Source organism: Cherax quadricarinatus, chromosome 64 (assembly GCF_038502225.1).
Source record: "Cherax quadricarinatus isolate ZL_2023a chromosome 64, ASM3850222v1, whole genome shotgun sequence".
Classification (NCBI taxonomy): Eukaryota; Metazoa; Arthropoda; class Malacostraca; order Decapoda; family Parastacidae; genus Cherax; species Cherax quadricarinatus.
Genome location: NC_091355.1, coordinates 11,118,859 through 11,137,438, shown reverse-complemented (window position 1 = coordinate 11,137,438; position 18,580 = coordinate 11,118,859). Strand labels below are relative to the sequence as shown.

At 40.8% G+C, this 18,580-nt stretch overlaps 1 protein-coding gene across 1 annotated transcript in view; it reads left to right on the top strand.

Annotated features, from left to right (window-relative positions):
* The first annotated feature begins 10,916 nt into the window (after positions 1-10,916).
* The window catches only part of LOC128700019 (uncharacterized), a 497,557-nt gene continuing 489,893 nt past the window's right edge, over positions 10,917-18,580 (top strand). Inside the window, exon 1 of the mRNA XM_070098762.1 lies at positions 10,917-11,006. The gene's annotated coding sequence lies outside the window, so the exon portion shown is untranslated. The remainder of the gene's footprint in view (positions 11,007-18,580) is intronic.

Sequence of the window (18,580 nt, the reverse complement as noted above, 5' to 3'; positions counted from 1 at the left end):
AGATTCTGAGCTGTGATGCGTTGCTCCTCCTGCTGAAGCTCTTGCAGCTCCTCAGTGATGAGCTCTTCATAGTGGTCTTCCACCAATTCTTCCACATCCTCCAAACTCACATCCAACCCCATGGAACTCCCCAGTGCCACAATTGATTTTACAACAGAGATAGGCTCATTAGGGTCAGTCCCAAATCCTTCAAAATCCCTCTTGTCGACACAATCTGGCCACAATTTTCTCCAGGCAGAGTTCAAAGTCCTGGTAGTCACTCCCTCCCAAGCCATACCTATAAGGGTTATGCAGTGGAGGATGCTGAAGTGTTCTCTCCAAAATTCCCTTAGGGTCAAGTGAGTGTCTGTGGTCACAGTCAAGCACCTGTGAAATATTGCTTTTGTGTAGAGTTTTTTAAAGTTTGCAATAACCTGCTGGTCCATGGGTTGGAGGAGAGGAGTGGTATTCGGGGGCAAGAACTTTACAGTGATGAATCCAAACTCCTCGAAAATTAGGTCATCCAAGTTTGGAGGATGAGCAGGTGCATTGTCCATTACTAGCAGGCACTTGAGATCCAATTTCTTTTTCAGGAGATACTCCTTCACACTAGGGCCGAACACTTCATTGAACCACTTGACGAAAATTTCCCTCATGACCCATGCCTTACTATTAGATTTCCAAAACACACAATTTACTCTTCATAACATTGTTTTTCCTGAACACTCTGGGATTTTCAGAATGGTACACTAGTAATGGCTTCACTTTGAAATCCCCACTAGCATTAGCACAGAACATTAGCGTCAGCCTGTCTTTCATAGGCTTGTGTCCTGGCATTGCCTTTTCCTCTTGTGTAATGAAGGTCCTCTTTGGTATTTTCTTCCAAAAGAGGCCTGTTTCGACACAATTGAACACTTGTTCAGGTTTTAGTCCTTCAGCCTCTATGTACTCCTGGAATTCATGTACATATTTTTCAGCCGCCTTGTGGTCCGAACTGGCAGCCTCACCATGCCTTACCACACTGTGTATACCAGTACGGTTCTTAAATCTCTCAAACCAGCCTTTGCTGGCCTTAAATTCGCTTACTTCACCACTATTTGCAGGCAATTTCTTTACCAAATCTTCATGCAACTGCCTAGCCTTTTCACAAATTATCGAAGTCATAAGAGTATCTCCTGCTAATTGTTTCTCATTTGTCCACACCAATAATAACTTCTCAACCTCTTCCAGTACTGGTGATCTCATTTTTGTCAGCATAGTTACTCCCTTTGCAACAACAGCATCCTTTATTTCCTTTTTCTTGGCCACTACGGAACATAAGGTTGTGTAGGGTTTCTTATACATCCTGGACAGTTCGGCCACACTTGTACCACTTTCATATTGTTCAATGATGGTTTTCTTAAATTCAGTCGTATTTCTCACCTTCTTTACCACAGGCTTGGCACTAGGAGCTTTCTTTGGAGCCATGGTAGCTTATTTAGTACTTGCAAGCACTAAAATAAATGGAATATTATGAAATATTTCACTGGAGCACGTGAGGGGACCTTCGCTCACTGGTAAACAATGCCAGACTGGCTGCCGCCCCAGCTCACGCCATGGTACTCGTCCCGGACGAACTACAACTCGCAAGTCAACCTATGAAAAGCGAGTCCATGTTCATACGAAAATACCCCTATGATTGGCGAATTTTACGATTGCCGGGAACTACAAAAAGCGGGGGACCACTGTACTTGATTTCTTATTGTTTTCAGTATGTAAATCTTTATTTAATTTGAAAAAAAAAATTATTTTAATATTTTTGGGTATCTGGAATGGATTAATTTTATTTCCATTATTTCTCATGGGGAAAATGGTTTCGAGTTTCGTGAATTTCGACTTTCGGCAGGCTCTCTGGAACGGACTAATCACGAAACTCCGGGGTCCACTGTACGTATGTATATATATATATATATATATATATATATATATATATATATATATATATATATATATATATATATATATATATATATATATATATATATATGTCGTGCCGAATAGGCAGAACTTGCGATCTTGGCTTAAATAGCAACGCTCATCTTGCCATATAGGACAAGCGAAAATTTGTGTATGCAATAATTTCGCTAAAATCATTCTGAACCTAACGAAAAAAATATATTTCACTGTGTTTGTTTAGTATTAAATTACTGTAAACAAATCTAAAATATATTTAGTTGGGTTAGGCTAAAATAAATTGCTCTTGTTATAATAAGGTTAGGTAAGTTTTCTAAGATTCTGTTGGTGCAAAATTAAAAATTTTACATTAACATTACTAAAAAAAATATATCTTTAAACGTATAAGAGAAAATTTTAGAAAGGACTTAATTTTAAATGAGTTCTTGCTAATTGACCAGTTTTACATATTCGGCACGACATATATATATATATATATATATATATATATATATATATATATATATATATATATATATATATATACAGTGGACCCCCGCATAACGATCACCTCCCAATGCGACCAATTATGTAAGTGTATTTATGTAAGTGCGTTTGTATGTGTATGTTTGGGGGTCTGAAATGGACTAATCTACTTCACAATATTCCTTATGGGAACAAATTCGGTCAGTACTGGCACCTGAACATACTTCTGGAATGAAAAAATATCGTTAACAGGGGGTCCACTGTATATATATACGTATATATATACATATATATATATATATATATATATATATATATATATATATATATATATATATATATATATATATATATATATATATATATTTATTATTATTTTTTATTATCACACTGGCCGATTCCCACCAAGGCAGGGTGGCCCGAAAAAGAAAAACTTTCACCATCATTCACTCCATCACTGTCTTGCCAGAAGGGTGCTTTACACTACAGTTTTTAAACTGCAACATTAACACCCCTCCTTCAGATTGCAGGCACTGTACTTCCCATCTCCAGGACTCAAGTCCAGCTTGCCGGTTTCCCTGAACCCCTTCATAAATGTTACTTTGCTCACACTCCAACAGCACATCAAGTATTAAAAACCATTTGTCTCCATTCACTCCTGTCAAACACGCTCACGCATGCCTGCTGGAAGTCCAAGCCCCTCGCACACAAAACCTCCTTTACCCCCTCCCTCCAACCTTTCCTAGCCCGACCCCTACCCCGTCTTCCTTCCACTACAGACTGATACACTCTTGAAGTCACTCTGTTTCGCTCCATTCTCTCTACATGTCCGAACCACCTCAACAACCCTTCCTCAGCCCTCTGGACAACAGTTTTGGTAATCCCGCACCTCCTCCTAACTTCCAAACTACGAATTCTCTGCATTATATTCACACCACACATTGCCCTCAGACATGACATCTCCACTGCCTCCAGCCTTCTCCTCGCTGCAACATTCATCACCCATGCTTCACACCCATATAAGAGCGCTGGTAAAACTATACTCTCATACATTCCCCTCTTTGCCTCCAAGGACAAAGTTCTTTGTCTCCACAGACTCCTAAGTGCACCACTCACCCTTTTCCTCTCATCAATTCTATGATTCACCTCATCTTTCATAGACCCATCCGCTGACACGTCAACTCCCAAATATCTGAATACATTCACCTCCTCCATACTCTTTCCCTCCAATCTAATATCCAATCTTTCATCACCTAATCATTTTGTTATCCTCATAACCTTACTCTTTCCTGTATTCACTTTTAATTTTCTTCTTTTGCACACCCTACCAAATTCATCCACCAATCTCTGCAACTTCTCTTCAGAATGTCCCAAGAGCACAGTGTCATCAGCAAAGAGCAACTGTGGCAACTCCCACTTTATGTTTGATTCTTTATCTTTTAACTCCACGCCTCTTGCCAAGACCCTCGCATTTACTTCTCTTACAACCCCATCTATAAATATATTAAACAACCACGGTGACATTACACATCCTTGTCTAAGGCCTACTTTTACTGGGAAATAATTTCCCTCTTTCCTACATACTCTAACTTGAGCCTCACTATCCTCGTAAAAACTCTTCACTGCTTTCAGTAACCTACCTCCTACACCATACACCTGCAACATCTGCCACATTGCCCCCCTATCCACCCTGTCATACGCCTTTTCCAAATCCATAAATGCCACAAAGACCTCTTTAGCCTTATCTAAATACTGTTCACTTATATGTTTCACTGTAAACACCTGGTCCACACACCCCCTACCTTTCCTAAAGCCTCCTTGTTCATCTGCTATCCTATTCTCCGTCTTACTCTTAATTCTTTCAATAATAACTCTACCATACACTTTACCAGGTATACTCAACAGACTTATCCCCCTATAATTTTTGCACTCTCTTTTGTCCCCTTTGCCTTTATACAAAGGAACTATGCATGCTCTCTGCCAATCCCTAGGTACCTTACCCTCTTCCATGCATTTATTAAATAATTGCACCAACCACTCCAAAACTATATCCCCACCTGCTTTTAACATTTCTATCTTTATCCCATCAATCCCGGCTGCCTTACCCCCTTTCATTTTACCTACTGCCTCACGAACTTCCCCCACACTCACAACTGGCTCTTCCTCACTCCTACAAGATGTTATTCCTCCTTGCCCTATACATGAGATCACAGCTTCCCTATCTTCATCAACATTTAACAATTCCTCAAAATATTCCCTCCATCTTCTCAATACCTCTAACTCTCCATTTAATAACTCTCCTCTCCTGTTTTTAACTGACAAATCCATTTGTTCTCTAGGCTTCCTTAACTTGTTAATCTCACTCCAAAACTTTTTCTTATTTTCAACAAAATTTGTTGATAACATCTCACCCACTCTCTCATTTGCTCTCTTTTTACATTGCTTCACCACTCTCTTAACCTCTCTCTTTTTCTCCATATACTCTTTCCTCCTTGCATCACTTCTACTTTGTAAAAACTTCTCATATGCTAATTTTTTTTTATTAACACATCAGCCATCTCCCACCAAGGCAGGGTGGCCCGAAAAAGAAAAACTTTCACTATTACTCCATCACTGTCTTGCCAGAGGTGCACTTTCACTACAGTTATAAAACTGCAACATTAACACCCCTCCTTCAGAGTGCAGGCACTGTACTTCCCATCTCCAGGACTCAAGTCCAGCCTGCTGGTTTCCCTGAATCCCTTCATAAATGTTATCTTGCTCACACCCCACCAGCATGTCAAGTCCTAAAAACCATTAGTCTCCATTCGTTCCTAACATGTTCACGCATGCTGGAAGTCCAAGCCCCTTGCATACAAAACCTCCTTTACCCCCTCCTTCCAACCTTTCCTAGGTTGACTCCTACCCCGCCTTCCCTCAACTAAAGATTGATACACTCTTTGAAGTCATTCCATCCTCTCTACGTCTGAACCACCTCAACTTCCTCAGCCCTCTGGATAATAGTTTTGGTAATCCCACACCTCCTCCTAATTTCCAAACTACGAATTCTCTGCATTATATTCACACCACACTTTGCCCTCAGACATGATATCTCCACTGCTTCCAGCCTTCTCCTTGTTGCAACATTCACCACCTATGCTTCACACGCATATACGAGCGTTGGTATAACTATACTCTCATACATTCCCTTATTTGCTTCCGTGGACAAAGTTCTTTGTCTCCACAGACTCCGAAGTGCACCACTCACCTTATTCCCCTCATCAATTCTATGATTCACCTCATCTTTCACAGACCCATCTGTTGACACCTCCACTCCTAAATATCTGAATACATTCACCTCCATACTCTCTCCCTCCAATTTGATATCCAGTCTTTCGTTACCAATTTTTTTTATCTTCATCACCTTACTCTTTCCTATATTCACTTTTAATTTTCTTCTTTTACATGCCCTACCAGACTCATCCACCAACCTCTGCAATTTCTCTTCAGAATATATAATATATAAAGTCTGAAGCAAACACGCTAATAAAAAGTGTGCATGCTAATGCATGATAAAATAGACACATGTGGAACTCTTGGGTATCTTTATTGAGGAAACGTTTCGCCACACAGTGGCTTCATCAGTCCATACGTAGGAGAAACTTGAAGAACAGGAGGAAAATGAGGTAATCAGTCCCTCAACCTTGAGTCGATGTGTTCAGTCATCATGTCGGTTCTCTGAAGCATTCATCTACAAATACTAATGCATACATACAAAATTCCTTAGGGCAGAGACAGAGTGACTATGAAAATACTATATATCAAAATGGGGAAGTTTAATAAATGGGGTTCCTCAAGGATCTGTATTAAGATTAATACTGTTTCTGGTTTATGTGAATGATATACTACAAGTGACTGAGTCAGATGTACCTCTGTTTGCAGATGATGGAAAACAATTGAGGAAAATATAAGCAGATGAGGACAAGAAAGACTACAAATGGATCAGGACAAACTGAAACCAACTAAGTCACGAAAACCTAGTGAATTTATATTTTGTATTATGAAGTGCACATTGTAGGACCTTGTTTTGAAATGTCACAAATTTTAATTTTGTATAGTAGACTGTTGCCTCGTTTCCTTAATGGTGTTTAAAACCTGTCGACTACATGAGGGTCAGTGACTGAGGCTGAATGTTACATGTTCACCCGTCAAAAATACTTTAATCCTTGAGGCTTTGGGTGGCTGAAGCTCCCAAAACCCCAACCCCTCCTCGGCACAGCCACTATATTCAGATAGACTATATTTACCGTGAGCAACTCTCAGCTATTTTGCAGGACTGATTTCCACCACCAGTCATCTACAATACCCGAAACTCACCAGGTGGAGGCGGCTGCTTGTAGAGTTCCAAGAAGCTGGGCTGTATGACATTTGTAGGTTTAGCGCTTCTTTTTTATTATAATAATAATCCAAGAAGCTGGAGGGATGTTCGAAAGGTATTCACTGGATACGAATAGTTACCGGTACGTCAATTTTTATTTAAATGTTGCATTACAAAGTTTTTAGTATAGTCTTGAGGGCACACAAGTATGATGAGCGCACATGTACAAGACATTAATTACATATTTAACCTAAGAAAACCTAAATTATGTAAGAAAGTATTTCATCAAACTAAGAGTTGCAAAAAGGCAGAATGAACTGCAAGCTCTTTAATGCACAGTTTCAGGAATAAATATTATAGGTACCAAGGAGGCGGAATAAGCGCCGGTAGATTGTAAATTGAAACACCGGACCTGAGGTTAAGATGCCCTCCATACCCACAACTCTGGGAGACTCTCATCAGTCGACGAACTTCAGTACGTATTTATAGGGACTGGAGGTGCGAAAGTTATAACCCTAATTTTTAAAGATGTGGACCGGTAAAGCAGCGGAAGACCTCATATGATGACCCGCAGCTGGAGCTGCGGGTCATTATATGACAAAGACCCACGTCAGGAAACCCTTGCCCTGTTTCTTGACCAATCTTACCTAAAGAGGTGCGAGATGAGTTGGTGATACGTCTCACCCTGCCCAGGCTAGGCTGCAACTAGCAACACCAGTAAGACACATCTGCAACACTTAAGTATCTTTGTCCTTTGTCATTTATTATTGAAACGTTTCAGCTCCTCAGCAGGCTTCTTTAGTCGAATACAAGCGATTAAAACACTGGAGACTGAAGAATTGAAGAGAGAATTGTGAGGTGATAATCCATCAGTGTTGATAGGTGGTCTTCAGCCTGTCTCAGGTGTTATAATAACTTGTATTCGACTGAAGAAGCCTGCTGTGCAGGCGTAACGTTTCGAGAATGAAGATATCTAAGTACTACAAATATATCTTACTCATCAGTTTGTCGGTACTGTATACCATTTACAATACCCAAGCACCAGGTATACGGTGAATTCATTCGTGCCCAACAATTCGGTAATCGAACTCGGTACCTAACAGTAGGGATTTTGGACCATTTTTATCCCTAATGTGGAAATTAAGGGATTTTATGTGTAGTATTCCCATTGTTTCGTATTAGACGTTAAAATTACATATTTACATAATTGTATAATAGGTATTGGTATGAATACACGATTTTCCAGAAGTTTTTATTTGGCACACCGAAGGGGGAGGACCCTTCAAAAGTTGCCTGAAATTTGTTGTCTTCAGCTTTTCAATTTTATTTCACTTATAACTCTTTATCCAATCGGCATAGAGCGCTGTCTGATTTTTGTGGGTTTAGCGCTTAGTTTCTATTATAATAGTAATAATCGAATCGGCTTCAGATTTTCAACACTTGTACAGGTAATGAGGACCACATTTTTGGAACATTTGGCATGTTTAAGTGCCCTATGATCGTAATTTTTGAACCCATTCCCGTCCTGGAATAGCTCGGATAACTTTCAAATTCCTCAGTCGCATTTTTTAGTGTTTTTAAGTTTGACAAGGAGAGACTCCTGTATTTCGGAACATTGTCGGTAACATTTTTCTTTGCTCTCTCACTAATTTTCGTTTATTACTCAGGAACGCCTTATTCGATCTGCTGCAGATTTTCAGCGTTTGTGTAACGTATCTTGCGCAAGATTTGTGGGGTAAATTGCATGCGTGGGTGCCCTGTGTACAGTGCTACATAAGGCATACTTAAAATTTGTTCCCATGTGAATGGTGGAAACAGGTTCCTCTGATCAGGTTGAAAATTTCAACATGTGTATCCTACTTAGAATAAGGTTGGTGTATTTAAGGGAGTGTGTAAATGTAATTTTGCCACTTAATCTCGAAATGGTATAGTATTATTTTACCTTATTGCATTATTTTGCCTTGATGGCGGGGGGCTCTTGATCCAAGGAAGTGTATTTATCTTGTCATTGCTTGGATCGAATTTGAATGCCTCCCACTCCACAGGAGCTATATGACCCCTACAGGTTTAGTGATTTCCTCTTTATAAAATATAACAACTGTGAACGGCATCAATCTTCAATGACTGATGCATCGTATGAAATGGATGGAACGTTTTTTCATAGGTTTAGGCTAGTGTTCCTCCTTTTTTGTGTTCTTATAGCTGCTTAACCCATAATGGAATGCATAACTATATCTTCATTTCCCTGCTGAAGTCTCCCAGTTCAGGCTGATGCGTTTTATCACCTCAGGTATGCTGTGTGAGGGAGTATGACAGGAATTATTATTATAATCAAGAGGGAGCAGCGCTAAGCCCGTAGGATTATGCAGCGCCTGTGGGGGGAATGTGGAAGGTATTTAGGCTTAATTCAGGGAACCGGAGCACAGATCCAATTCCCTAGATCAAGAGCCCTTCACCAACATCAAGGAACCTTCCTTGAGGGGAGTATGACAGAAGAAGCTTCCTGCTTGATGGAATAAGAGGAATACCCTCATCTGCATTGTGCACGGACAGGAAATTCATCCTGTTTAATGGAGCTTGTCAGGAAAACATCTCTTGTTCCCTAAATTTAACTATGCTATAAATTCTAAAATACGATAGCTGCCCACTGCGAGTGTTTTTCCTCAATGTAACATGTTGAATAAGGAAATCATATACTACTGGAGTTCCCACATTGTATCATATATAATAGTGTAGTAACATACTGTGGATATTTCCACAATGTAAATATCATATATAAAGGTATATTATACTGGGTGTTTCCACAACGTAAGAATCCTGTATAATAGATTGTCAGCATTATCAGCACACTGTGGATGTTCCCATAATGTAGCTGATACCAGCTTCTGAAGTTTATGTAATAATAATAATAATAATAATAATAATAATAATAATAATACATATGAAGGTTAGTTGTAGAGTATTTAGAAATGAGAAGCCTCTTGCATACATTATTATGGGGAACGCTAAACCTGTAGGGATTATACAGCGCCTGTGGGGAGTATAGAAGACACTCAGGCTAAACTTAGGGAACTGGAGCACAGATCCAATTCCCTATAGCAAGAGCCCTTCACCAGCATCAAGGAACCTCCACTGAGGGGCTCTTGTACACAAAGGAACTTCATTTCCTGTGATCATTTTATAAACAATATAATTGGACGTTAATTAATTTAATAATAATAATATTAATATCTAGAGGTCCTTTTCAATGTGATACATTACAATGAAGGATGGTATTAGCTTCCGTTCTGGCCAAAACAATGCACACATTGGCTATGCAGGAAGTACCTTAATAAAGAGTTCTTTTTCCCTTAATGTTTGCCATATGTACTGTATTTGTGTAAATATGACTATTATATATGTGAAACAAGCTTCTATACCACAAGACGGGCAGAAAGCAGCAACTTCACTCTGGTTGTGCCTTTCTCCATAACATCACTTCATTTAAGATCATTTATCCCCAGGATGACTCGAGTATGGAACACACTCGTACAGCATTATGATGTCAACGAGATAAAGTCAGACGATCAATTGACAATGCTGGCCCACTAAAATGGCTCCAACTTCATCCTGTTCCCTTCTTGTATTTTCATAATAATAAAAATGTTTTCAAATGAGCTGATGTAGGTAACAGCTCTTAGCTTGTCAGTAAAGTAAGGGGTCCTTAATTTAACCTTGTCAAACCTTGTGTAAAAAAAAAAAAGAAAAAAAGAGTGAAAGAACTGATGTAGGTAACAGCTCTTGGCTTGTTGATAAGTTAGGAACCCTTAACCTAACTTTGTAAAACCCTGTGTAAAAGAGAGAGACAGACAGATAGGGGAATAGAGAGAGAGATGTATAAAGATAGAGTTAGTTTAATATCTTTATTATGCACCCCATACCCATCCTGTGGGCGGTAGTCAAAAGATTACAAAGGTACATAATGGGTCCAGGGACTGGACCCCAAAGTTATAGCTGAACTAGTTACAAAGGTAATGAACTCCAGGTAGATCTGGTCACAATCATGGCAAGTTACAAAGGTAATGAATCAGCGTCACTCCTATACATGGTTACAGTCAAGAACAAATTACAAACTAATGGGAAGATACAATAAAGTATGTAAGGGGTGGGGGTGGGTGAGGGGTGGAGGCTGGAGCCAACAGATGGCGGTGGTGAGGGTTGCCGGTGCGACCTGTAGTGGCGCGAGTGTGTGTCGTCTGCCCGACTCACTCCGGTAAGCTGCTCCTCTATATCATTATTAGCACCTTTACAGCGAGGGTCATGGTGTTACCGGGTCCGCTGATGTCTAGTGAGGGCATGGAGCCATCACTTCCATGTTCACGTAACCGGGAATCGCTGGTTTTAAAGAGCTTCATTGATATGACAGCAACCGTTGTGGTAATCAATACGGTGTACCGTCCTCATTCACGGTATATTTCGCGATTTTTAACCTGTGTTGTGCTGGTAATATGTCCCATTGCGTGTCTAGATGAAGGTATGTTACTTAGTTTATGTATCATTGGTAATTTAGTGAATAATGGAAGGTTGTAAATGTTGATGGGAGTGCGGGCACGAGACGCCAGGCATTAGTTGGTTGGTTGTTATTTTAGCGTCGGGATCAGCTGTGCATGGCAAGACCAGGAGTGGATGAACCTCCTTATATTTTACTATCTTCTCTTGATCATTGATCATTACTATCTCCTCATTGTTACCTTATCCATTTGTAATAGAGAAGGGGGTGGGGCTCCCGCCATGTTAGTCTACCTCAGAATTTTATCTCAGAACTGTTGATGGAGGCCGAAAAAAATGTATCGGTCAGTAACTGTCATTCTTACTGTCCTAGGTATACAGCCTGGTTATTTACGTATGCTTGCTTGTTAAATTTTATACTGTAATCGTCTGGGTGTTTTAAGAGGTAAGGGAAACCCCGTGTAGTGAGGTTTGTCATGTTTCCTGTCTCACCCGTTATCTCAATACCCTCGTTGTGTGTCCTACACCTACACATATTTTGCCATACCCTTAAAGGGTGTACCTTGATGCTGGGGGAAGTGCTCGTGATCCAAGTAACGAGCTACTTTCCACTTGTCTTAATTCTGATGACATATTCCCCGGGCGTTCTATGAATCCCTAAGTAATAATTGTCACACAGAACGAATTGCAAACTGTACTGAATTACACACAACTTGTAGGGTCTATAAAGCTTCGGTTACTAAGAACTGTAAATAATATTCCGTCTGTTTACTTGTACTTTTACAAATTTGTAAAGTGGTTACTTTAGGCAAATTATAAGCATAAATAGTAATCAGTTTCGAAAAATTAATTTAGATAAACCCAACGAAACCAAATAGTGTGAATTAACCTTTAAAACAAAATAAGTATATTGTTCTTAGTGAAGAAATATGGAAATCTTGTTTGTAGTGGATATTTCCCTGGTGGCAAAATTTCATATTTTATTAACATGCTGGTGAAGGGGCCTTGATCTATTGGAGATTCCTTCCTCGGATTTAACCTGATTACCTCTCGAGGCGTTATATGATTTTTTGCAGATTTAGCGCTTTTTCCACAATAATAATAGGCACAGTTGGCTTGAAGTAAACATTGTAGCCCGGGGAGGAAGATATTCGTCTCTTACACCTTATATTCTTTGTATATCTAATGACTCAGTACTTTTGTCATAATACTTTTGTACAAATTACTGAAGATTAAGACACATGTGCAACAGTTTGGTATCTTTATTGATGAAACGTTTCATCAATAAAGATACCCAACTGTTGCACATGTGTCTTAATCTTCAACTTGTCGGTGTTTTATACCATTTTCAACAAGGTATATATATTGTGCCTATCATGCGGGTACACGATCATGTTCACTCATCCTCGGCAGCACACACTTACCACCTCGCCCTCGCTACGTACCACCACACCCCTTCACCACCATATATGTTCACACATTGCCTTGCCACCACACACTGAGTATTTATTGTTCAGTACATTCATACTAAAGACATACAATAGTCTCGCTCAATAAACCCACTTACAGTGAAGTCACATTCAAACCAACATTCAAAACTTGTACTTAACTCTATCCTTTCTGAACGTAAGTTTATCCAACTTGAGTCGTTGGTGTGAGTCTTATCTTGGTTAGATATTTTTAGCATGTACGTTTTTTATATTCCTTTTATTTCGGAAGCACTTGGCTTTTACTCGCTGGAACGCAGGCCAGAGAGATGTATCATAATCTACACTAGGAAAATTCTAGAAGGAATGGTCTCCACTCTTCACACAGAAATCACTCCCTACGACAGCAAGACTGGGCAGGCGGTGCAAAATACCCCCAGTGAAAAGTAGGGGCGCCATTGGTACACTGAGAAAACACAGTAAATGTCCGGGGCCCAAGACTGTTCAACAATCAACCACCAGGCATAAGAGGAATTACCAATAGACCCCTGGCTGCCTTCAAGAGGGAGCTGGACGGTTAGTTCAAGTCGGTGCCGGATCAGCCGGTCTGTGGTTCGTATGTTGGACTATGTGCGGCGAGAAGTAACAGCCTGGTTGATCAGGCTCTGATCAACCGGGAGGCCTGGTCGTGGACCGGGCCGCGGGGGCGTTCATACCCGGAATACTCTCCAGGTAGACACTAGTTCTGCGTCTTTTTAGAGAACAGATTCAGTGCCTTCAGCCTCTTAGAAGAAAAGATTTCTGATACATGGGATCAACTTTGTCATTCTCTGTATATTATCCAGCGCGTTTGTACAGTGTTATATGGAGACTATAACTGAGCAGCATAACCTAAATGAGGCCATACCAAGGATATATCAAGTTAAACTATAACCTGAGGACTATTATACTTCTGAATATGTAGCCAAGTATCTTATTAGCACTTTTGATAACACATACGCTATTGTCTTGGATTTAAATTTCTGTAAACCAGAGCTCCCTTTTTATTTCATTGTTTGATTAAGCGCTGTATTTGGCTTATTAATAACAACGATAGTCTTTTCCTAGAGTTACACCCTTACAGAACACAGAGTAGTCGTCAACAGAGTAAAGTCCGAGGCAGCTACGGTGAAAAGCTCTGTTCCACAAGGCACAGTACTCGCTCCCATCTTGTTCCTCATCCTCATATCCGACATAGACAAAGATGTCAGCCACAGCACCGTGTCTTCCTTTGCAGATGACACCCGAATCTGCATGACAGTGTCTTCCATTGCAGACACTGCAAGGCTCCAGGCGGACATCAACTAAATCTTTCAGTGGGCTGCAGAAAACAATATGAAGTTCAACGATGAGAAATTTCAATTACTCGGATATGGTAAACATGAGGAAATTAAATCTTCATCAGAGTACAAAACAAATTCTGGCCACAAAATAGAGCGAAACACCAACGTCAAAGACCTGGGAGTGATCATGTCGGAGGATCTCACCTTCAAGGACCATAACATTGTATCAATCGCATCTGCTAGAAAAATAACAGCACCTTTCAAGGCAGGTGAAATTGCCGACCTAGAAAATGTACAGAGAACTTTCACGGCGCGCATAACGGAGATAAAACACCTCAATTACTGGGAGCGCTTGAGGTTCCTAAACCTGTATTCCCTGGAACGCAGGAGATACACGATTATATACACCTGGAAAATCCTAGAGGGACTAGTACCGAACTTGCACACGAAAATCACTCACTACGAAAGCAAAAGACTTGGCAGACGATGCACCATCCCCCCAATGAAAAGCAGGGGTGTCACTAGCACGTTAAGAGACCATACAATAAGTGTCAGGGGCCCGAGACTGTTCAACTGCCTCCCAGCACACATAAGGGGGATTACCAACAGACCCCTGGCAGTCTTCAAGCTGGCACTGGACAAGCACCTAAAGTCAGTTCCTGATCAGCCGGGCTGTGGCTCGTACGTTGGTTTGCGTGCAGCCAGCAGCAACAGCCTGGTTGATCAGGCTCTGATCCACCAGGAGGCCTGGTCACAGACCGGGCCGCGGGGGCGTTGACCCCCGGAACACACTCCAGGTAAACTCCAGGTAACATTCATCCGCATTGAACAGCATCTACAAGAAATTATCTGCCTGCCTGTTTTAGTGTCATAGGTAAATTTTGGAACGAGCTGAGGTAGAATAACTCTTAGCCTGTACAAAACTATTTTAGGTTAAAAAAATAAATTCGCAAGATAAGAACGCTCCTTTGTAAAACCCTGTGGAGATTCATTGATGAAATTATATCTATCAGGGTAGCTTCGAATTGCATCCGAAATGATCGATTCGTTCAGCTTTTCCACGATTTAATGTTAAGAATTAATCTAAGTCTGCCCGAAATGCCTAGCCATGCTAGGTGTCCTAGTGGCCCCCTCTGTAATTAGTATTTTATAACATGTAAACCACACAATACCCAAAACCTGTAAACCCCACATTGTAACCCTTATAGAGAATAAACTTGAATTGAATTGAGGTAAGGCTAATTTGAAACAAAGGACCATTGACCATAGGTCTATAATTTGAAGCTAAGGACCTCTCTCAACATTGTCCACTTATCCAGTACGATACTCGTTTAAAGTTGCACTTCTCTGACATGCACAACAGTGTGTATGCGTGCGTGTACAAATCACAGGACGGATGGAGAGTTCATTGTAAGAGTCCTGAGACTCATTGGCTTAAGAGCTTGAGGACTCGTCTACCATGAGTCGGAGCCCCACCGGTTCTGTGATTTTGTTTGCAATTATTAAGATTTCGTGAGTAAATCTGTGAAAGGCGCAACGAACCCAGAAACTGGAAATAGAACTTGGATGACGCTTCGATCCCTCTTGTACCATATCAGGTCCCGAGTCTTAGTAATTTTCCTGAATGAACTGAAACATCGTCTAGGTTCCTGTTATAATTTTTTATGGTTATTTTTGTAGCTACTGTACTGGGACTGATTCTTCATTTGGTATAATTCAGCTTTGTATACTCGCCTAATTGTAGTTGCAGGGGTCGATTCATGGCTCCTGGCCCCGCCTGTTCACTGCTCGCTACTAGTCTTCACTAATTGTGTGTTAAGTCGCAACCAATCCTCGTAATCAGTGTGACATAGTCTTGTGCTGTTTTGACTCGAAATGAAAAAAAATTGATTGTGACTATTAACGTACGCTGGTGGGTGCCCGTTTTCAGTTCACGTCCAAAAGTTACTGTTGCCATATACTGAATTTATTGGACATATGTTACGATTCTTTAAAAAAAATTCCTTTAGATTACAACTTAACCTTCATAACATGTACTGAGATTTTTTAATCTTATGTGAGAAATATTGTTGCTTTTAGAGGACAGGTTGTTACAGTGCTATAACAAACATCCGTGAACTCTTCCTCTAGGACCGAAGCACTCGCTGTGTAGTGTATGAACTCTAATGAAACTTCACTCTGTAAATCATTAACTACACAGCAAGGCAACTCACATAGGACTCGTCACAAATTATGGTAAATATAATATATGCAGATAACATTATCTGAGTTACACTCGGTAGTAAGCCTTTCTCGCATTTCTTCCACTCCCGGATCTTTCTCGCTCATCTTCCGCTACTCCCATTAACTTCTTTCCTTCCTCTATAACTAGTGAGAAATTACCTGCACGAGGTTTACAAGGTATTGCCTGAAGGGATTGGTACCAAACCTGCACACGAAAATCACTCCCTATGAAAGCAAGACTCGGCAGGTGATGCAACATCCCCCCGATGAAAAGCAGGGGCGCCACGAGTACATTGAGAGACAACACAATAAGTGTCCGGGGCCCAAGACTGTTCAACTGCCTCCCAGCATACATAAGGGGAATTACCGGTAGACCCTTGGCTGTCTTTAAGAAGGAACTGGACAGGCACCCAAAGTCAGTACCTGACCAACCGGGCTGTGGTTCGTACGTCAGCTTGCGTGCGGCCAGCAGTAACAGCCTGGTTGATCAGACCTTGATCTACCATGAGGCCTGGTCTCAGACAGAGCCGCGGGGGCGTTGACCCCCGAAACCCTCTCCAGGTAAACTCCAGGTCCAGGTAATGTAAGTAATTTGGGCGAGGTAAGTGGGACTTAGTCACAGTAGGTCGCAAAAAAAACTTGACCTCACATTAAATTAATTATAAGATTAGAACCAGCTACTCTGGTAAATTAATATTATGTGGACTATGATATTTTGGTTTACTTGCTGGGTACACAAAATATAACTATTAGTACAATACATATTATACAATAGTGTTATTAGAAAATTCGTATCGCCACTTACCATTTAAATACTGTAGTTGGATGACACCACAACGCCTACCTAACATATAGAAACCTACACTGGCTAGTGAGAAATCTAAATGAAAGGACAATGGTGTACTTTCCTGTGTGAGTGATGGCATAGTCTCCTATTTTTTCACCATCCACACGTAATTCTGGAGGTCCTGCAAATTTCCTGTCCTAATTCTTCAGCAGGGGACATTAACACGGGTTCCTATTACATATTCGGGCCGAAACACCCCATTATGACCTCGATGATGCTGGATTACTTTACACCACTAACAGACCAGTGCTCACATGTATTTTCACTATGGTGTCTTCTTCCCCTGTATCACTCAGCTGCCGCTGCACACCCTCCGTCACACCAAATTTCTCGAAGGGTCGAATCAGCGTCACATTTTAATACACAATTATTACATTATTCATATTTACACATGCTGAATTTAGGATAATTATAAAAAAAATTCCACGACTAGCCATTGTCAGCAGGTGCACTCCTGTTGTAATTAGTATCCTTATACCAGTGATGTACTTGACTGGTTTCAAAAATTTTTACCCACGAGGCTTTTCTGGTGATTGCCTGTTCAGACAGGCTTTTGCGGTTGGTTGTTGCGGTTGTGCTTGCAGGAGTCGAATCATAACTCCTTACCCCGCTTATAGCTCTTATCGATCAGCTTTATTGATTTTTTGGCTTCCGGGGCAAGATCACACCAACTTTTGAAACTGTGGTCATTTTCTGTAACCTCTTATAGTTCATTATACTTAATCGCCACCTGAGGCTGAAAATGTACTTCATAACATCCCTCGTGGTTATCTTTTTAGCTGCTATATCCTTTGGTTCCCTCTCTGATATCAACCCCTCAAGGAAGGTTCCTTGATGTTGGTGAGGGGCTCTTGATTTAGGGAATTGGATCCGTGCTCCAGTTCCCCGAATTAAGCCTGAATGCCTTCCACATCCCCCCCAGGCGCTGTATAATCCTCCGGGTTTAGCGCTTCCCCCTTGATTATAATAATAATCTGATATCAAAATTCCTGTCCATATCCACTTTACATAGTCATACATCTTCTGGGCCTCTTGTTTAGTGTTGGTCATCAAGGAAGCCTGATCTCAGGCCGGGCTTCGATGGTAGAAGAATCCTCGAAATCAAGCGCAGGTATGTATATTATGTCCTCAAGTCTCTCCTCATCGTCTGTTCTCGGTTCCGGTACTAGTCTCGCTGTAATTCTTCTCAACTTTCTTTAAACACTCTTGATCCAGTGCAGGTTTCATATCTGCACCGCATACTGCAAGATGGGTCCAGCATTCATTGTGTAATGTCCGGTCTTTGTTAACTCTTTTTACAAATGACAATGAAGTTTCACAGTTGCCTGTTGTAGACTCAAGGTCACCGCCCCGTGTACCTCTTTGTTGATGACAGTCGCTCGTACGATGGCCTTGTTCAAATTAGCGGACCTGCTCAGCTGCGACGGAACATTCCCGAGTGATATTAAATTTATTAACCAACAGAGGCATCATCCCACCTTTCAGTTACAAATTAAAAAAGTATTCATAGCTACAACTG